We start from the raw sequence: 22893 nt of genomic DNA, 5'->3' as shown, positions 1-22893 counted from the left end.
TCCAAGTCACAAAAGGGTTTGCAGGAGCAGGAGTGCATAGGTACACATGGACTGGGGCATCGATGGACAGGTTTAGAGAACATCTCATTAAGAACACTAGCTCCTGCATCTTGTTCATTCTGACAGAGACTGCGAGAGCAATGATGTGTTCTCATTGATACTTCATGAAGAACGCTGTCTCCAGGATCTTGTTCAAGTAACAGAATCTGTGAGAGCAATGAGATGCTCTGTATGGGGTTAGAGAGGGTTGTGGGAGAAAGCAGCAGGTCAATGGTTTAGCCCAGGGCTGTCTCAGTCTGACCCTATCCATTCCCCTACCCCCAGTGGACCCAGATTTGGAATGCACACAGACACAAAGCTACAGTTTCAAATACAGAGCAGCCACAACACACGGTTACAACACGAATTCACATATGACATTTGCACAAATTAACACAAGGTCTTTGCACAAATTAATGCAAATTTGTCCCAAAAATTAACACAAGATGTTTGAACAAATGTTTATTCCGCAATTGAACACTATATTATGACACCCTGCTCTGTTTGAAAAACATCTCCTTCTATTTTCAGTATGAGTCTCAGAGATAATGAACAATGTGCCTTTCTACTGTATAACAAAGTCAAGCTACTATACTGAGACTTGGTGGGTCGTATTGGATTGGCTTGATACGGCTTTGACCTCTTTACTACCACTCGTCATAATTCTGTTGCTCAATGCTCGGACAGTCCGACACATTTTAATGCCCAGTCGACTCAAGAAGAGACTGAAGGGTGAGATCAAAAGAGGGAATCATGGAGATCCGGAGATGGAGAGCAGAAGGAAGGCTGTGAGTTTTCTCTTGACCATCTCTGGGAGCTTCATCCTCCTGTGGTCAATCTTTGTTGTAATTTTTTTTTTATATTACGTCATTCAAGGAAACAATACTGTTGATTTCCCACCTTTTCAGCGTCACTTCAGGAAAGTTGGTCACATGCTGCAGCTCCTAAGTTGTTGCACAAACACATTTATTCACGCAGCAACATTGTCTGGGTTCAGAGCGAAGATCAGTTACACAGTAAAATACCTGGTTACACGATTTCTTTGCCTTTTGAATAAATAAAACTTCACAGTAAGACCCACAAGAGGGTCCCATCGTTTCCAGATGATGGCATGTTTGTTTTTATAAATTCTCTCATGGGATGTGGGCATCACTGACTGGGTCAGTGTTTATGGCCAATTCATAGTCGCACCTTCACAATGTTAGTGATGAGCTGCCTTCTTGAACTGCTTCAGTCCATGTGCTGTAGGTAGACCCACAATGTTGTGAAGAATGGCAATCCACGGGTTTGACCACGTCAGGACAGTGAAAGGATTGGAGGGGAACTTGCAGAGGATAGTGTTTCCATGTATCTGCTGCCCTTGTCTTTCTAGATAGAAATGGCCACAGGTTTGGAAGGTGCTGTCTGATGATGTTTAGTGAATTTCTGCAGTGCACCTTGTAGAGAGTACACACTTGTGTTACTGTGTCTCGGTGGTGGAGGAAGTGGATGTTTGTGGATGTGGTTGCTTTGTCCTGAATGGTGTTGAGCTTCTTGAGTGTTGTTGGAGTTGCATCCATCCAGGCAAACGGGGAGTATTCTCTCACATTCCTGACAGAGATTCCTTATCCCAGTGCAGGAAGAGAGTTAAATTGGGAAACTGAAGATTTCCCATCGCAGTACAATCCAAAGGAATTCTCCAGGGAAATGTAATATCCTACTGGGAAATTCCTATCAGATTGCAGCGATCTGTAAGTCTCAATCACAATCAGATCCATCAGAAGTTTCTGATGAAATTAAACTGAATAGTTAAACAGAAATTTTTCCACTATTAAAGATATGGCCACACAGCTCTGTAACAATTCAACAGACCGCCTACTTGCGGAGCGTTTCAGAGAACACCTCTGGGACACCTGGACCAACCAACCCAACCACCCTGTGGCTCAACACTTCAACTCCCCCTCCCACTCCACCAAGGATATGCAGGTCTTTGGACCCCTCCATCACCAGACCACAACAACACAACAGTTGGAGGAAGAGCGCCTCATCTTCCGCCTAGGAACCCTCCAACCACAAGGGATGAACTTGGATTTCACCAGCTTCCTCATTTCCCCTCCCCCCACCTTGTCTCAGTCAAATCCATCGAATTCAGCACCGCATTCCTAACCTGCAATCTTCTTCCTGACCTCTCCGCCCCCACCCCAGTCTGACCTATCACCCTCACCTTGACCTCTTTCCACCTATGACATTTCCGACGCCTCTCCCCCAAGTCCCTCCTCCCTACTTTTTATCTTAGCCTGCTGGACAAACTTTCCTCATTCCTGAAGAAGGGCTTGTGCCCGAAACATCGATTCTCCTGTTCCCTGGATGCTGCCTGACCTGCTGCGCTTTTCCAGCAACACATTTTCAACAATTCAACAGACCCAAAACTAACGTCACAAAAGCCATCTATGAATTCTTTTGATGTTAGAAATTGTGGCAGGTGATTACATGACGTTATCAGAACCCACCGAATCCAACAAATATAACAAATGGCTGAGTTCCCTATTTTTCAGCATCAAGCTGTTCTATTCTAATAGGATGCCACTGCAATGCCGTATAATCAGACATCTCCTGTGATGGGAGCAGAGTCAAAATAGTACGACTGAACTCCCTCGTGGTGAAAGTGATACAATTCCACGTTCTGCTGGCCTCCCCACACCATTGCATGGCTGTGGTGAAGGGTGAAACTGTCAAGGAATCAGTCAGAGAGGGAGAGATGGAGGGCAGCAGCTCACAGCACCATCCAAACTGACAGCACAATAAACACACAGGCACACACAAGACTGGTGTTGAAAGGGTCATAGTTGGACTGAGGTGGAACATGCTCATGTGGAGAAATGTTGGGCTCTCTCTGGAATGTGGAAATGATTTGACTTTGAGCAGTATTCCTGACAGTACACATATTAAAGGAGAATTGGCTTAGGTCAGTTGGGTATATTATTGGTTTGCAGAGTAGTGGAATGCTAACAGCGTGAGTTTAATTCCCATCATCGTTTTGAGGTTACCATGAAGGACTCTCCCTCTCAACTTCTCTTCCCTCGTCTGAGATCTCGTGGCCCTCAGGTTAAATCACCATCAGTCACTTCTCCCGAATGAGAGAGCAGCCCCTATGATCTGGTAAGATTATGGTGACACAACAGCACATTAAGTAAAGTGTTTCCACTGCAGTTGTATCCAGGCACCTCAAAAAAGAATTTTTAATGTTTTCTGATATACTCTCACGAATTTCAAGTGAAAAATGAGGACATTGGAACAGCACTGGGCACGTTAACGTCCTTCTCCTAATACCTCTGGTTCAACATCGCAAAGAAATGGGCAAATCTGCTCCGTGTCTCTAAAGGCATTCTTTGAACAACAAAACAAATATTTAATGTAGAGATTCCCAGACTTCGATGCTGTCTCTGAAAGAAATCTGCTGCTTGTGCAGTGGAATGGGCAGCCCAGCAGAGGTAGCATTGTATCCCTTTGAACAATAGGGGGGTGGACAGAGATGGAAGAGAGAAGGTGTGGAGAGGGAGGGGATTCACCCTCTAAAACAACAGAGACCCCATTAGACAGAGACACATTGACACATTCCCAGGTTGAAGCAAACACCAGGAGCTGGGTCGGTCCCTCATGGGAAAGTGGGAGTATGAGAAACCATCGACAAAGCTGGGACCAACTGGAATACTGAAGATCACCCTTTCAGTCTGTCCATGTCTTAACCACAGTTTGTCTCTGTCTGACTTTTCCCCTTCCGTCTCTCATTCTCTGTCCCTCTCTCTCTCTCACTCTGTCCTTCTCTCTGCCTATCTTTCTGTCTCTCGCTGTGTCTTTTTCTCTGTCCTTCTATCTCCCTCACTTTCTGTCCTTCTCTCTCCTCCCCATCACGCGTCCTTCTCTCTCTCTCTGACTTCTCTCTGTCCTTCTCTCTCCCTGTCCCTCTTTCTCTATTCCCATTCTCTCTCTCTTTATCTCTCTCACTCTCCTTTTCTCCCTCTTTAACCCTTTCAGACCTGAAAGTGCCGACAATATTTTGCATCACCCAACAACATTTTGCGCCCCATTTTCACTTACATCCCAAATTTATGGCCTTCTCCAAAGGTATTGCCTTCCCAAATATTGGCCTCACCAAATATGCCTCCCCCAAATATTTTACTCTCCCAATGTTGTGCTGAACCCCATTCCCTGGGGCAGAGGTAAATGAGTCTGTGTGAATTGACTGCCCTGTGACTGACCACTTCACTGCACAGCAAGGTCCCAGTCTGCAGCCATCTCTGGCCACACACTCAATGAGATTGAAGATAAATGAGACAGTGTGTGATTGCAGTACAAGCACTGTGCTCATGAAACTATAAAAGGATATTTAGGTCTTCTTTAAATGGGGAAAACAGAAGGGGACGGTGCTCAAAGTAGGCAAGTGGGGATTCACTAAAATCGTGTTGTTTATGACTTCAACACATCAAGGATCATAGAAGTTTGACATTTGTTTGATCAGAAGAAAATTGACCACATATCAGTTTTATGTTTCAGTGCAGATTTACAATAATCTGATGCCTTTTCCTCATTATCCGACTTCAATCCCAAGTAAAGTCTGGGAACACATCATTTATCCTTCCAAATCTTCCCTGAATGAGCAGCTTAACTTCTTGTGATTTGTCGTCTTTCCAATTTCCCTTCCAAGCTCTCGCTGCTGATGGCCATTTTGAAATCCAAATCTCCTTCAGTTCCTTACTCAATGTTGGTCACTGGGGGAGTGTCTGCTTGATTCTCTCGCATCTTCCATACAGTAGTGGTCAGTCTCGTTTTTGGGTTGGTGCATGCTGGGTACATTCTCCCTTTATTTTCTCCCCTCCCATATCTGGTTGCTCTGTATCTAAATCATCCACTCCCCGAATTAGATTCCAGTTTATACTGAGTTATGGACGAAATCACATTGATGATCTGAGCGAGTTTACGTCTTGTATAACACACCGGGGAGTGAGTATCAGGCTAAAATCTAATTGAGGGATAAGGGGAGTAATATACAGACTAACATATACGAGAGTGGTACCTGAGGAACGTTTCGGGGAGATGTCAGAGATAGATTCTTTACACAGAGAGTGGTGGGTGCGTGTGGCAGTCCCAAAATTTCCTTACCACCCCTTCCCCTCCCTGTCATTGTTCCCCTCCCTGCCACCAACCAGATCCATTCCTCCCATTGACCAATGAGGTCGTAGCCTCCGACTGTCTTCAACTACCCCTACTTCACTACCCTGTCCCAGCTTTCTCCTTTATATGCAGCTCCCCCACACTCAAATCCAGTCCTAAAGAAAGGTTATATCTTTGGGCGGCACGGTGGCACAGTGGCTAGCACTGCTGCCTCACAGTGCCAGAGATCCGGGTTCATTTCCCGCCTCAGGCGACTCTCTGTGTGGAGTTTTCACGTTCTCCCTGTGCCTGCGTGGGTTTCCTCCCACAATCCAAAAATGTGCAGGTTAGGTGAATTGGCCATGCTAAATTGCCCGTAGTGTTCAGTGAAGGGGTAAATGTAGGGGAATGGGTCTGGGTGGGTTACGCTTCGGCGGGTCGGGGTGGACTTGTTGGGCAGAAGGGCCTGTTTCCACACTGTAAGTAATCTAGTCTAATTTTAAACATCGACTACTCCACCTGTCGATGCGACCTGTGTTCTTTCAGCCTCCTGCCTGTCTACAGCATGGTAGTTGAGTCAGATACATGAAGGAGATTTAAGTGACTCTTGGATAGGCACATGGATGACGACAAAATTAAGGGATAGTCGGCTAGTTTGACCTTCTAGTAGGATAAAAGGTCGGCACAACATTGAGGGCCGAAGTGTCTGTACTGTTCTGTGTTCTCTGTAACCCAATCCTGCGGCTGTGGTATTCTCTGTATAAATGCTCGTGATTACGTCGATTAGAATCCAGTCAATATCTCACTCCCGGATATCTGTTATTCTATATCTAAACTACCCTGAAACCCTCGATTAGATTCCAAAATGTATCTCACTCCCGGCATCTATTATTCTATACACAACCTACCCTGAACCCTTCCATTAGATTTTAGTCTGTAGCTCACTCCCACTATCTCATTCTATAAATAAACTACTCTGAACCCTTCGATTAGGTTCCTGCCTGTATCTGGCTCTCTGTATCTGTTATTCTATGCATAAGATACCCTGAACCCTTTGATTTGATTCCAGTCAGTATCTCACTCCTGGGTATCTGCTATTCTATATATAAACTATCCTGAAGCTTTTGATTAGATTCCAGCCTATAACTCACTCCTGAGTGTCCGTTATTTTATAAATAAATGCTCCAATCCCATAGATAAAATTCCAATCTGTAACCTATTTTTCATTTACCTGTTACTCCACACATAACACCAGCCCCTGAAACTTTCCATTAGATTCCAGCCGATACCTTATTCTTGAGTATCTGTGGTTCCAAAGATAAACGCCCGAAACACCTCAGTTACATTTCAGTCTGTATCTCACTTCCCAGTATTGTTTACTAAGTTATGAACCACATCATATCCTTCCACGATACTTTTATCCGAAACTCACTCCCTGGTACCTATTACTCTGTATATTAATCCCCAATCCATCAAGTAGATTTCAGACTGAAACTCCCTCCGCGGTGTCTTACAATACATAAACTCACTGCGACCATCGATGAGATTCCAGTCACTAATTCAATATAAACTAAATGGTTGAATATTAAATTGGGAGCAGAAACACAGAAAGTAGAATTTCACTGAAAGTAGAATTTCACTTCTGCCTCATTTTGTTGCCCCAAAAAATATTAGTTTCTTGGAGTGCAGTGGTTTAAGAAGACCTCTGATGTGAGATGGATGTGCAGAGGGATTGCACATCCATGGTGAAGAGGAGGCAGCTAGGACCAAGGAAGAAAAATCTACAAAGTTTGCAACTAACTGAAAGCTTCAGAAGAATCATGGATATGAATGCTTTTTCAATTGTTTTCCATTTCAGTAAGTCACAGCACTCCCATGCAATAATTTCCCACTGTACCTCGCATCTTTATTTTCTGCCATGACCTTTGATGTGTCAATTTATTTTTAAGAAATGAAGCTTTTTCACCATCATCATTGGCACATGTTCCACCCTCAAATAAATGCAATAAAATCACAAAACAATGTTGACTCTGCCAGATTATCTTGACCTCCTCCATGTGGCCTGTTGAATAATATCTTCCCACAGTTTCACTTTGACATGTTAAGCTAACTGGTGTATGCTTTCTGCCTCCTGACTGCCTTTTAAATACAGGACTTCCAATTGCGATCTTCCTATAGACTGGGACTGAATCATGAATCATCAGGAAGAGCATTAGTTTGAAGAAATCATAGTAAGACTCTTTCACTCGCAGGGTAGCGGTTTCCCCATTCTCCATCAGAATGGATTTTTTTTGAGGAGATTAATGATTCTGACAGGTGTATTACCAAAGCAATGGAAGTGAATCTGCATTGTTGCAAACATGTTAGTTTTGAAATTTGCTGAATTCCCTTGCAGATATGCTCATGCCCGTTCCCGTACAAAAACCACACACCCACAAACACGCACACAGATGCACATACACAGAGACGCACACAGACAGACAGATGCACACGCACACACCCACACACTGACAGGCATACACACACAGTCGCGCACACACAAACAGATGTGCGTGCACACACACAGACAGACATGCACACATGCTCATGCGTTCGCACAGAAAAACACAAGTGTGTGCACACACAGACACCCGCACATGTGCATAGACACGCAAACACACATACACACACACACACACACACACACACACACACACACACACACACACACACACACACACACACACACACACACACACACACACACACACACACACACACACACACACACACACACACACACACACACACACACACACACACTCGCAATCCAAGGGAGAAAATATTCCAAGTGTTTACATACCAATTTATTTATACATTTGCCTGAACTTTTTTTAGCAATCAAATTCTTGGCTGTCTGTTAAATGTTATATCCAGACGTATTTCATCAATTAATTAAGGGGACCTGGTTTCGATGGCTGGACAAGAGTTTATTGCCCTTGATAATGTCGTGGGAATTGCTTTCCTCTGCCCCTGCACTCCTGACAGTGTAGGAACAGTCAGTGGTGTGCTGGGGAAGTAAAGACGGATTGTCCAGGATTTTGACAGAGGGACACCGAAGGAGTCACCCTAGTTCCAGAGAGCTGTTATAGAGTCATATAGATGTACAGCACAGAAACAGACCCTTCGGTCCAACTAATACATTCCGGCCAGATATCCCAACCCAATCTAGTCCCATCTGCCAGCACCTGGCCCATATCCCTCTCAACCCTTCCTATTCATACACCCATCCAGATGCCTTTTAGATGATGCAATTGTACTAGCCTCCGCCACTTCCTCTAGCAGCACATTTCACACACATCTCACCCTGTGAGTGAAAAAGTTGCCCCTTAAGTCTCTTTTATATCTTTTCCCTCTCACACTAAACCTACGCCCTTTAGTTCTGGACTCCCCTATCCCATGGAAAATTCTTTTCATTGCGATGGCGGAATCCAGAACTAGAGGGCATAGGTTAAGCTGTTCTGTCACACAAAGAGAGAGAGAGAGAGAGAGAACTGGCGGTGAGTTTAAATTGAGGATCACGTCGCCTGTCTGCATCTCACACCAGCCGTCCAGCCAATTGTGCTAACTGACCCCCTGCAGCAGTGTTGGCTTGACGGCTGGTTTGTGATATAGAGTGATACCAACAGCACAGGTTCAATTCCCACACAGACTGAGATCACCAGGAAGGTCCCACTTTCTCAATTACACCGTTCCCGTGGAGTACAATGATCCTCAGGTTAAAATAATGACCAGTCATGTCTCATTGATGAGAAAGTAACTCTACGGTCCTCTGGGACTATGTGGATTTTACTGAATGAATACATATCCAAGTCAGGACGGTGAGTGGATTGGAAGGGAAAATACAGGTCGTGGTGTGCCCATGCATCTACTGCCCTTGTCTTTAGGAAAGCAGTGGTCTTGAATTTGGAAGATGCTTTCTAAGGTGCACTGCTGAACATCTGCAGCCTACGTTGTCAACGAGACACAATGCTGCGACTGAACACCAGTGTTGGATTCACTGCATGTTTGTAAATGTGGTGCAAATCAACCTGATTACTTAGTCTTAAAACAAAGTCCTGGAAAACTCAGTAGACATGATATAACCATGAAGAGTGAAAGAGAATGAATGTTTCTGGTGGAATTAATGACTTCTCTCCAGAACTGTTCTGCAGAACAGTTACATTGAACTCAAAAGTTTAACTCTTTATTTCTGTCTATAGATGCTGCCAGGTTTGCTGAAAATCTCCAGCACTTCATGTTTCCATGTTACATTTCAAGTGTACGCAACATAGTGTTTTTATATGATTGCTTGCTCATGCTTGTATCCCATTTGGTGAGGATTGTTGGGTATACACGTGTCCAGACAAGTGGGGAGTAGTCCATCACTTTCCCAATGAGAGCCATGTAGATGGGTGCTGGAAAAGCACAGCAGTTCAGTCAGCATCTGAGGAGCAGGAAAATCGACGTTTCAGGTAAAAGCGCTTCATCAGGAATAGAGGCAGAGTGCCTGTAGGGTGGAGAGATGAATGAGAGGGGGGTGGGGGTGGGGAGAATGTAGCATAGAGTACAATAGGTGAATGGGGGTGGGGATGGAGGTGATAGGTCAGAGTGTAGGGTGGGAGAGGGCAGCAAAGTGTACAATGGGTGAATGCGGTTGGGTTTAAGGTGATAGGTCAGAGAGGAGGATGGAGTGGATAGGTGGAAAGGAAGATAGGCAGTAGGACAAGTCTTGGGGACGGCTGAGCTGGAAGTTTGGAACTGGGGTGAGGTGGGGAAGGGGAAATAAGGAAACTGGTCAAGTCCACATTGATGCCCTAGGGTTGAAGTGTTCCGAGGCAGAAGATGAGGCGTTCTTTCTCCAGGCGTCAGGTGGTGAGGGAGCGGCGGTGAAGGAGGCCCAGGACCTCCATGACCTCCATTTCCCAAATGTGCTGTAAAACTGAATTAACAAGAACAGCACTGGGATAGCAGTGTGCAGTAGATCAGCTCTCAAGAATCTGTACAATATGAGGGATTGAATGACTGAATAACCGCAACAATATGAAGATCAATCACTTAAAATAATATCAAAAGGTATTTGATTGAGACTGGTAGTGAGTGAAATAGTATTGCTATTTGACGACAAGTTGAAAGTCACATTTGTCACCTTATAGGATCCGATTAATCCAGTCTTTGGGGGAACCAAGTACAGATTTAAATTTCAATGATATCATATCATTAAAATAAGCCTGTTGTCACAATTTGTTTGCTTTTTTTAAAAAAAAATGAAGATGTAATCACAGATTCCCAGTGGAAATATTACACAATATAAAGTGTCTGGAACTGTGTCAGCTCCAACTTCGAGAGAATTCACCAATTCCAAGAGATTGACAGCAGCAGGGAGGGAGAGGTTGTTTCACAAACAACACAATGAATCTGACAAGGGAAATGGTCGCTAAAGTATATTACACCATCTTTGCTATTGTTGGTGTTCCTGGTAAGTCTTCTTACAATTTAGTTTGTATAAATCTCTGCATTACATCAGACTCTTTTCAGCTTAATGACTAATAATTATTTTATTTCCACTCAGTAAGACAAATCCCGATGCCTGATAATAGTGTTCTCACTGTGTTTAAAACAAACAGTTTGTCAATTATGAGGCTCCTCAGTAGTGTCCAGTATTGTCTGTTTCTCTATACTGTGCAGAATTTCCTGAGGTCACATTGATTGGGTTTGGCTGAGCACGGGCCCAGGCTGGTCGAGAAAGTGTTTAGCAAAACCACTCTCTCTCTCTGTGGGAGTTCAAAGCCTGCTATTGGTCAGAAGGGTTTTGTAACAACTCACCTCTTAGTGATACCTGGTGTTTTCCATTCCTTGATCTGAAGGGATTATGTTGATGGGTTTTGCACAGGTCGCTCGCTCCAAATGGGAGCCCAGATTCATCAGGTGGGTAACGGGTGCATTGCGCAGGTCATTATGGAATGATAAACAAAGGGCAGATGACCTTAATGATCTTGTGTGCTTTCCTTAGTCAGTGGATGTGTGGAGGAATGATTTTGAGGGCAGGTAATTATGTTAATATGAGTTCCAAGTGTGTGATAGAAATGTAGATAGTTAACATTTCTAAACTAACTCTGTGGTGTAATTCCTCAACTGAGAAAATAAAATCTCTATCTGTAGTTCATACACACTTGACATTATCCAGAGATAGATTAGATAGTAGTGGACTGTTTATCAAGATTTCCAGAAATCATTCTGAATGAAGATATTCCTGATCATGGAGTTGTACTGAGTGGGGATTAACCTCTTATTACTGTTGCCTCATGTTTCTCAGAGTATGTGTCATTGTAGAATTGTACTGAGTATGGATAACCGCTCAGATGTGAACTTCTGACCAAGTATTGTTGCATTTCTCGGGTATCTGTAAACACAGCATTGCTGTCAGTGTGTGGCACGAAGGGAGGAATATCCATGACCTTAATTGTAAATATTATTGGGAATATCTTTCAGTGGAGAGAGCTGTATAAAATGTGGGTCAATAACATGAAGGCAACATCCGATTCCCGTGGCAATGTGATGCAGTGAGCAGCTTTCTGTAAAATTCTAACTGGGTCTGGGACCTTAGCAAAAGGAGGACAACAAGCCCAGTCTCCAAGTGTTACTGGGAATAGCTGTCAAAATACAATTACACTGAGAATGAGTTACCAACTATTCGGAAACAATTCACCCCAGTGGTCTTGCAAAAGAAGGAGTATCTCTGAGGTTAGAATATAACTCACGGGGAACTGAATGAAAGGGAATACTTGAATGTAATTATAATTAGGAACATAATTTGTCTGAAACCATGCGATGCTTCTTTTATGCTACATTTCTCATTTCACATTTCTGGTCTGTTCACTGATTGAGCTATCAACGTAGTTTGGAAATATGAAGGCGTACAAGTGGGAAAATCTTTGGTTGGTACATTTGATACTTAGTTTGCAGTGTTCTATTGGAGATGAATAGTTGTGACCTCTTGCAAAAAATGAAAATAAGCAAATCACAGTGTGAATTCAATCAGTTGCTCCAAGGACATATAATGTTTCCGCAAATAATATTTTTGGGAGCGATTAATCTTCCAGCAATGTTAGGATAGACTCTGGGACATGACTATTCTCATTGATTATCCATATGTTAATGAGGATGGATATCACCTCGGCTGGTTACCACTATTTCACCTCTGTGTCTGATTAGATCTATTGTTTATTAGATCTACAATAAACTGTAGATCTAGCCACAGTTAATGTTACAGTGATCGCTGCTTCACGATTCATGTTCTCCTTGGGAGGATGAGGATTTGATGAGGGCCATGCAAAAATCAGTCATAAGGCAATGCAGAAAAATAAAGAAAATGTGCATGAATACGTTGTTTCATCAAATAACTGACTAGTACCTGCAATATTATGACTGTGGTGAATAATTGTGTTGGACAGCATTACAGAGAATTAACAGTGCAGCATACAGAACATGTTACATTAAATACAGAAACTGTGAATGAGACATTGACCTGATTCGGTTATACCCACCATCCGTACACACTATGTCAATAACAGAGCTCACATAAGTCATTTCCAGAACTGTGAGAGCTTTTCTGTTCTTTTTTGTGCTAATGACAAACAGGCTGACTCTGAAGGGTATCCAACCTCAATCACACATTGTACAGTTTTGTTCCATCGCCTCTGACATTCCAGTACAACCACATGTTCACTCTAAATCGTGACGAACTCAGGATTGTCTTGCATTTACAGAAACATTGATTACCTGTTCCTCAATTACATTTGCCTACTTTTATAGTTATATTTTAATGACTGAAAAGAAATATTCAGCTCTTAAGCATATTAATTATGAACCCATATTCACAAGAGCAAGGCCTCAACGACCTGAACTCAGTGAGATTACAGCTTGTTTCGGTTTCAATTCTGAATGCAGGACGGGATGGTATGGCTGATGAAGGTCAATAACCTCAGCCATGGGACATCTCTGCAGGAATTCTTCAGGATTGTATCCTCGACCACAGATTAAAAAAATGCCTCATCTCATCCATTCCCTCCATAATCATTTCTGAAGTAAAGAGGTTTGCACATGGTCATGCAATATGCAGCACCATTTACAACTCCTTAGGTAATGAAGACATCTGTATCCATATACAGTGACATAACACCGAATTTTGGCTGACAATTGGAAAGTAACATTACCGTCCCACAAGTACCAGCTAACAACTGTCTCGAAAAATGAGAATGTACCAATCTCCCATTAGCTTACTATGTCGTTACCGTCACTGAATGCATGACCTGGGCCAACCATGGACAAGAAAATGAACTTGTCTGGCCATAAAATTGTTATATATCAGACATATATTATACATGAATCCTGTAGTAATACGCTGCCCGCCTCCCTCTCCAATCCATCTCCTACGTCCAGAAAGCCGAGCTCAGGGATGGGATGGAATGCTCTCTCATGGATCTGGCTGAGTGCATCATTCACAGAACTCCTTATTGGTTGTTTGTAATGCATAATCACCACATTTCGTCCTCACACTCTTCACCATCCATGACCAAAAATGGGTACCACCTACAAGATGCAAACGAGGAACTCCCCAACTCTCTTTCAACAGCACCTCATAAACACATGACCCATGGCCAAGGGCTGCAGGTGATCAGAAACACTGTCCCATACAAGTTCTCTCTCAAAACAGATTTCATTCCGACTTGGAAATGCAGTATATGGTTGTATCATCACTATTGCCGGGTAATATTTATGGAACTCCCTTCTGAAAACTCTGTGGAATTTCCTGCATCCCTGGCATTACAGATATTCAAAAAGCCAGATATCCAACAGCATCAAAATGGCGATTAGAGCTGGGCAATCAACACTGGCCTGGCCAAAACTTACATTGCATGAGCACATTTAAAAATGATCACGATTACTATCTCTTCAAGAAAACATCTGTGAATCCAAAGGGGATTTGTGTCGATGGGAATTTCCTGTACAATAAAGGACAGGAGAATCATTCAAAGTGAAAGGTTGGATGCTTTGTGCTGAGGTATTGCTAAATTCAGAGCGTCTATTATCCCAGAGGACAGTTCGTGTTATGTCTCAATTGGTTGATTCCAATGGGTTACTGAACTCTTGTGAGTATCAAAGCCAAGAGACAAATCCTTTTCCCTCAGTTGTCTGTGCTGGCACCTGGCCTATGTGTTACTGTGATGAATCGAGTGAACGATCTCTTATCTTCAAAAGTGGATCGATTTTGGGAGTTGCATGTTTGTCACAATAAACTTAGATTCGGAATATTCATTTCAATGGGATGCTGTAAAAAGGGGAGGAGTTGTCTATACTGGAGAGTTAGGTATGTGTGGGGAACTCCATTTCCTGTTATATATTCAATGCATGTGGGTGTCACTGCCTCAGCCAGTAATGACCGCCCATCCCTAATTGCCCAGACAGCACGGAAGAGTCACCAGTTTGTCATGTGTTTGGAGTCATCTATAGGCCAGTCCATGTTAGGATGAAAGATTATCTTCAAATGGAGATGTATTTTGTTTTCATGACAATTGACAACAGTTTAATGTCACCATTAAACTGTTACGTCCAGATTTTGATTGAACTCAAATTTCATTGTCTGCCACAGCAGACATTGAGGCGAGAGAGTGATGCTGGAAAAGCACAGCAGGTCAGGCAGTATCCGAGGAGCAGGAGAATCGACGTTTCAGGCATCAACCCTTCATCAGTAATGCTGTACTTTTCTCCCACCACACTCTCGACTCTGATCTTCTGCATTTGCAGTCCTCACTTTCTTCTCTCATCTCCCTAAATGCTTGACATTGGACTGAATCCACAAAAAAACAGTCTCTGATACCAAGCAATCATGCAATGTATGGGTCGCCAGAACAAGCTGGGATACAATTCCGGTGACCTCCATAGAGGTTGCTGCTTACACTATGGGGATTGCTAGCCCCAGCTTCTGCTCTGAGTCTGGGAGGGGAAACTCTGTTCACAAGGCGAACTGCAGGAGCCTGGAAATCAGGCAGGAAGCTTTGCGTCATCTCATGATTTCCAAACTGGAAATTTGCAATGACCAAAGTTGCATCAATTCAGATTTTGCTTGAGTGGGGGCAGTGGTATAAAATCATTAACATTGTGGGAGGAGTCTATATGAACTATTAACATTCTTCTGATTGCAGTGGGTACCCAACTTGGGACATGGTGGTTGGATTCCATGCTGAAAACTTCCATGTTTCAGATTGTCGTTACTTTCGATACTGTACAAGTGGGATTGTGGGGGTGGGGTGGAAATGTGAAGGGTGGCAGTTCGATGACCAGTCATTTCTTCATTCACGTTGTAGAGAGCATCCATTCCCGAACACTGGAAAGATTCCCTGCCCTGTACCATAGTTATACAGTGTGAATGTGCAATCCTGGAAGCAATCTGAGCTTTGGAGACTCCACAACGAAGTGCAGGAAGTTTGGAATCAATGTCCGTCTTCTGTATCTGCCATTGCTCCTGGGTGATTTTGTTTGGACTTTGTGGTCTTAAGAGCATCTCCAGCGAGTCAGAGTCACCTGCAAATCAGAAGAAATTAATTGTTTAGATCAGAGTGGTGCTGGAAAAGCACAGCAGATCAGGCAGCATCCGAGGTGCAGGAAAATGGATGATTTGGGCAAAAGCCCTTCATCAGGAATAGAGGCAGGGAGCCTCTGGGAGTCTTTTGCCTAGAAGAAATTAATTACTGACCATTTCAAAAATATTGAGAATGTATCATGTTCCTGGGAGTTATTTGATCCTCATGTAATTCCCTACAAATTAAAAAGTGAAAATAATCCATTTGACAGTGAGAACTGTAATGGTTCAGGTGATCTGACATACAAACATCTTTGTGTTAAAACCATCTGGCACGGAGAATATTCGATCAGTTAACTTCAAATCTTTTTTTCTTTCTCTTGCAGTTAGTCTAGCGGCGATTGTGTTCTTGTCTGGTGACAAGTGTGGACTTTCGACATGCACCACTCGCTATCTGGTCGCGATGGCTGTATCTGATCTACTGTTCATTATTTTTGAGGTCATACTTATTCAGTTTAAATACTATTATTATCCACGGTGTTTCCTGGACATCACTCCTGTTTGTAGTGTAAACTGGGTCCTGACTGACTTCACAGTTGATTGTTCTGTCTGGTTCACTGTTGCTTTTTCTTTTGATCGATTTGTCGCCATTTGTTTTCATCAGATGAAATCTCAATATTGTACAGAGAAAACTGCGAAGAGAGTTCTGGCAACTATCTGTATTTTTTTTTTCTGTAAAGAACATTCCCAACTATTTTCGACTTGAACCTGGAAGGATCATCGACAATGTTCCGTGGTATTGTTACACCAGTTACGATTACTTTAATGATCATTTGTGGGTGACTTATAGATATATTGAATCATTTATAACACCACTTCTTCCATTCATTTTGATTCTCTTTCTCAATGTTCTGACAGTCAGACACATCTTTGAGGCCAATAAGGCGCGTAAGGGACTGAGGGGTCAGACAAAAACAGAGAATGACCCAGAGATAGTGAGCAGAAATAAATCTGTGACTTTACTGTTTGCTATCTCTGCCAGCTTCATACTGCTCTGGTTGGTGTATATTATATATTTATATGGTATTGGTTATTACGTGGATGATTTTTATCTCTTTGAAAAAGTTGCATATAAACTGCGGAACCTCAGTTGCTGCACCAATGCAGTGATTTATGTGGTGACACAGAATAGTTTCAGAGACCAGTTAAAGAATGCAGTGAAATATCCAGCTATAAAAATAATTCAATTGGTGAATAAATCCAAGTAACTGAGTGACAACATTCGCTGTAGCAGCTAATGGAATGAGGAGTCTACATGAAAAATGGCCCGAAAGGAGAAGGAGGAGCAGTAGCATGAAAACACTCCTTTTCTCAGGGGCAAGGACTTACTCCATCTGAGGAACAACATGAGATACCCTGCAGGAGTGAAGCCAGAGTAAAGGAGCAACCGTTACAAAGGAGCAATAGTCAGGAGAAAGCTGAACAACAAAAGCATAACCAAAAGTGGAATTATGTGTGCCTTCCAAAAAAGTCGTCCCTAGTATTCAGTTCACAGCAAGTGACAAGGATACAATAAACAGAACTGGAGGAAAGGATCAGCCTTCATTGCAGGGTGAACAGCAATGACAGGCTCCTGTCCACTCTTCCTCATGGAATACTCAGGTCTGTATAAAAGTAAAAAAAAAGAGAAGTTTGACCTCCATCTGGAGTTTCATTCAGCTGCCCCCGGTTTAATGCTAATATCACTCCCTTTCTTTATTTGTTTTTTTTTCCACCAATCAGCTGCTGTGTTGATGGAGAACCCAAGGCCCAATCAGAGGTCTCGGGGGTAGTTGGGAACTGAAGCTCGGGAATGGGATGTGGGGGATGAGCCGATATCCTCCGTGCTTCTATGAAAAGGTTGTGTGGCTCTCACTGACTCCACCCAACTCAAGGGGAATTCACTCTGAATGAAGCCTGTTCGTTTGTGGCTTCATAATGGAGTATGAGATTAGTTCAACCCACATCACCTCCAAGATGGCTGTTTCCATCTGTCAACCAGCTCCTAAACACATCCATTGCCTCACAGCTCATCATCGCAGAAACAGTCATTCATTCCATTGTGTCCATGTGTAACACAGCTCCTAAACCCATCTCCCTGCCTCACAGCTCATCATCGGGGAAACAGTCATTCATTCCAATGTTTACATCTGTAAACCAGATCCTAAACCAAGCCCACTGTCTCACAGCTTATCATCGGGTAAGCAGTCATTCAGTCCGTTGCCTCCATCTGTAACACAGCTCCTAAACCCATCCCCTGCCTCACAGCTCATCAGCAGGGAAACGGTCATTCATTCCATTGTTTTCATATGTAACACAGATCCTAAACCAATTCCCGTGCCAATTTTGGTTTCCTTCCTATCGGAAAGATGTTGTGAAACTTGAAAGGGTTCAGAAAAGATTTACAAGGATGTCACCAGGGTTGGAGGATTTGAGTTGAAAAATGTGGTGCTGGAAAAACACAGCAAGCCATGTAGCATCCGAGGAGCAGGAGAATCGACGTTTCGGGCATTCAGCTTTGTCCTGAATTTCTTCAGTCATGTCCTGAAACAGACTCGCTACCACAGCCACATCTCCTTCCTCAGCACCTGCCTACGGAACCGACTGACCCCTCATGGACTCTTTTCAAAAGATTCCTGAAGAAGGGCTTATGTCTGAAGCGTTAATTCACCTGCTCTTCGGATGCTTCCTGGCCTGCTGTGTTTTTCCAGCACTACATTTTTCAACTCTGGTACTCCAACATCTCTGGTACTCCAGCATCCTCACTTCTCCTTGGAGGATTTGAGCTATAGGGAGAGGCTGAACAGACTGGACCAGTTTTCCCTGAAGCGCCGAGGCTGAGGGATGACCTTACAGAGGTTTACAAAACCATGAGGGGCATAGATAGGATAAATAGAGTCTTTTCCCTGGGGTGGAATAGTCCAGAACTAGAGGACATAGGTTTAGGGTGAGAGGGGAAAGGTATCAAAGAGACCAAGGGACAACATTTTCAAACAGAGGGTGGCATGTGAATGGAATGAGCTGCCAGAGGAAATGGTGGAGGCTCGTACAATCACAACATTTAAGAGGAATTTGGATCGGGAAAAGAATGGGAAGGGTTTGGAGGGATATGGGCTGGGTGCTGGAATTTGGGACTAATTCGGTTGGGATATCTGGTCGGCATGGACGGGTTGGACCGAAAAATCTGTTTCCATGCTGTACACCTCGATGACTCTATAAATCTATGATTATACACTGACTACAGTGACCTATACAGGCATGTTGTCCTCCACATTCTCAATTTTAACTTCTCATTCATCTATTCAAAATGTTCCAAAGTCATCCATTGATTTACTTGATTTTTTGGAGTGGTTTAAATCATGTTTTGTAAAATCTCTATGAAAGTGTTAAATATTCTGCAGTAGTGTAATATTTCCAGCTGGTGTGATAGTCAAAGATATGACAGATTTCATAGAATTTCGGTTTCGAGTCATATAGTCAAAGAGATATACACCACGGAAACAAGCCCTTTGGTCCAAAACAGTCCATGCCGACCAGATATCCTATCCTACTTGAGGCTCTTTTGCCAGCATTTGTTTCATATCCCTTTGAATCCTTCATGTTCATATACCCACCCAAGTGTCTTTTAAATGTTGGAATTATATCACCTTCCACCATTTCCTCTGGCAGCTCATTCCATACACACACCACCCTCTGTGTAAAAACGTTGCCCGGTAGATCCCTTTTAAATTTTTCCCCTCACCCTAAACCTATGCCCTCCAGTTCTGGTCTTCCTCCACCCAAGAGAAATTACCTTGCATATTCACCCTATCTATACCCCTCAGGATTTTCTAAATCTCTATAAGGTCACCTTCAGCCTCTGACATTCCAGGGAAAACAGCCCCAGCCTATTCAGCCTCTCCTTATAGCTCAAATCTTCCAACCATGGCAACACACTTAGAAGTCTTTTCTGAACCCTTTCACGTTTCACAATGTTCTTCCGAAAGGAAGGATATTAGAATTGCAAGAAATATCCCAAATAATGCCCTAACCAATGTCCTGTACAGACGCAACATGATCTCCCAACTTCTGTACTCAGACCAAAAAAGGAAAGCATACCAAAGGTCTTTTTTACTATCCTATTTACCTGCAACTCCTCCTTCTAGGAACTGTGAACCTGCACTCCAAGGTGTCTTTGTTCAGCAACACTCCCGAGAACTCAACATTAAGTGTAGAAGTCCTGCTTTGATTTGTTTTTTTTTTAATGCAGCACCTTGCTTTATCGAAATTAAACTCCACTCCTCAGTCTATTGGCCCACCTGATTAAGATTCCATTGTAATCTGAGGCAAACTTCTTTGCTGTCCACTACAACTCTAAGTTTGGTGTCAGCTGCAAAATTACTAACTATAGCTCCAAAGTTCAGGCTTATTTATGATGAAGGGCTTTTGCACAGAACGTCGATTCTCCAGCTCCTCGGATGCTGCCTGACCTGCTGTGTTTTGCAGCATCACACTCTCAACTCCTATGTTCACATCCAAATCATGCAAGGCCAGAATGAAATGGCAGGGAAGAATGCCAGAAACAACACTAACTCTGACAATGGGAACAATCTTGCGCGACTGAGCTGTGTTCGCTTCTGGATCCCAACTCTCAGTTCTTCCGATTACCCAGCTCCCTCTCTGAATTATAATACTCCTTGAAATTTACCTCCTCGACCAAATTATTGCCAAATGACCTAATATCACCTTCTGTGGGTCAGTGTAAGTTGCCATGATATACGTTTTTTTAAGTACATTTCCAGAGACAGAGTTTTATACTGTGGAAACAGGCCCTTTGGTCCAACTCATCCATGCCAACCAGATATCCTGATTTGATCTGATATCTTTTGCCAGCAGTCGGCCCATATCCCTGGAAACCCTTTTTGAAATATACACCCATCCAAATGTTTTTAAATGCTGTAATTGTACCAGCATCCACCACTTCCTCTGGCAGTTCATTCCATGCACGCACAGCACTCTATGTGAGAAAGTTCCCCCTCAGGTCATGTTAAACATTTCCTCTCTCAGCTTAAATCTGTCTAGCTTTGGACTCCTCTTCACTGAACAAATTTTGTCTATTTACTTTACCTATATCCCTTATAATTTTATAAAGCTCTGTAAGGTCAACTAATCCCCCACCCCTCCCCCACTCCAGTCTCCGACACTGCAGAAAAACAGCCCCAGCCCATTCAACCTCTCCGTGTAGCTCAAATCCTCCAATCCCAGCAACATCCTTGTAATTTTTTTCTGAACCCTTACAAGTTTAATAGCATCCTACCTATAATAGGGAGACCAGAATTGAACGCAACTCACATTTATCAAAATTAAACTCCATTTAAAAAAAAATACCGTTAGCGGGCAGCAGTATTTTCTCTTTCACAGAAGGAGCGGGAGCAGCGGAGGAAGTGACGCGGACCAGAGGGGCAGCCGGGAAGGAAGGCAGTGACCATATATATCAGCAAGGAAGTGCACCCAACTCCAACTCCGTGAAAACCGTTTTAGGGAATTGGAGCTGGAGCTGGATGAACTACGGATCATTCGGGAGACTGGGGGGGTAACTGAGAGGAGTTACCAGGAGTTGGTCATTCCTAAGGCTCAGGACAAGGATAGATGGGTTACAGTTAGGGGGAGGAAAGGGGACAGGCAGGCAGTGCAGAGATCCCCTGTGGACATTCCCTTCAGCAATAAGTATACAGTTTTGGATACTGCTGGGGGGGATGACCTCCAGAGGAAAGCCATAGTGGTCAGTTCTCTGGCACTGAGCCTGATACTGTGGCAAAGCAGGGAAGGGGGCAGAATAGAAAAGTAGTCGTGATAGGGGACTCAATAGTTAGGGGAATCGACAGGAGATTTTGTGGTCAGGATCAAGATTCCCAGAAGGTATTTTGCATCCCTGGTGCCAGGGTTTGAGACGTCTCCGATCGTGTGTATAAGGCCAAAAATGGGGAGGGCGAACTGCCAGAAATCGTGTTACATATTGGCACTAATGACATAGCCAAAAAAAAGGACTGAGGATATAATAAGTGATTTCAGGGAGTTAGGATGGAAGCTGCAAAGCTAGACGAATAGAATAGTGTTATCTAGATTACTACCGGTGCCACGAGATAACGAGGCAAGGAACAGGGAACGGGCGCAGTCTAATGCGTGGCTGTACAGCTGGTGTAGGAGGGAAGGCTTCAGATATGTAGATAATTGGGATGCCTTCTGGGGAAGGTGGGGCCTGTACATGGAGAATGGGTTGCATCTGAACTGGAAGGAGACCAATGTCCTGAGTGGAAGGTTTGCTCAAGTAGTTCGAGAAGGTTTAAACTAGTATGGCTGGGGGGTGGTAACCTGAGCGGTATACCAGAGGTGAGAGTTGATGCAGATGAGGCAATATCAAGAAATAGAGCAGCTAGTGGGAAGGATATTCCTGGAAAGGAAGAAAGGGACCAGTTAAAGTGTGTTTGCTTTAACGCAAGGAGTATCAGGAATAAAAGTGATGAACTTAGAGCATGGATCAGTACCTGGTGCTATGATGTTGTGGTCATATCAGAGATATGGGTTTCTCAGGGACAGGAGTGGTTGCTGGATGTTCCAGGGTTTAGAACATTTGAAAAGAATAGGGAGGGGGGAAAAAGAGGAGGGGGTGTATCACTACTAATCAGAGAGGCTATCACAGATATATAAACTTCCATTGTCAAGGAAGATCTTCCTACCGAGTCAGTATGGGTGGAAATTAGGAACAGCAAGGGAACAGTTACCTCGTTAGGGATTTACTACAGGCCCACAATAGCAGCAGGGAGATTAAAGAAAGCATAGGTCGACAGATTTTGGAAAAGTGTGGACGTAGTAGGGTTGTTGTAATGGGTGACTTTAACTTTCATAATATTGATTGGAACCTCCTTCGAGCAGAAGATTTGAATGTAAGGTCTGTTTCTGGAGGGTTTCCTAACTCAGTACGTTGACAGACCGACAAGGGATGAGGCCATTCTAGACTTGGTGCTCGGAAAGGAGCCGGGGCAGATATCTGATCCTGTGGTGGGAGAGCATTTTGGTGATAATGACCACAACTGCCTCACATTCTA

The 22893-nt window shown here is 43.4% G+C and overlaps 2 pseudogenes; both read left to right on the top strand.

The window, feature by feature from the left end:
- Positions 1 to 10599: 10599 nt before the first annotated feature.
- LOC148138431 (putative G protein-coupled receptor 139) lies at positions 10600 to 17037 on the top strand (annotated as a pseudogene).
- A 709-nt stretch (positions 17038 to 17746) lies between these two features.
- LOC148138430 (uncharacterized) lies at positions 17747 to 22139 on the top strand (annotated as a pseudogene).
- The last annotated feature ends 754 nt before the right edge of the window (positions 22140 to 22893 follow it).

Source organism: Chiloscyllium plagiosum, unplaced genomic scaffold (assembly GCF_037043375.1).
Source record: "Chiloscyllium plagiosum isolate Xiang-an unplaced genomic scaffold, Cpla_swu_hap1 HiC_scaffold_40, whole genome shotgun sequence".
NCBI classification, from domain to species: Eukaryota; Metazoa; Chordata; class Chondrichthyes; order Orectolobiformes; family Hemiscylliidae; genus Chiloscyllium; species Chiloscyllium plagiosum.
The sequence above is the reverse complement of the archived record's forward strand: the minus strand, read 5'-3'. Positions and strand labels throughout refer to the sequence as shown.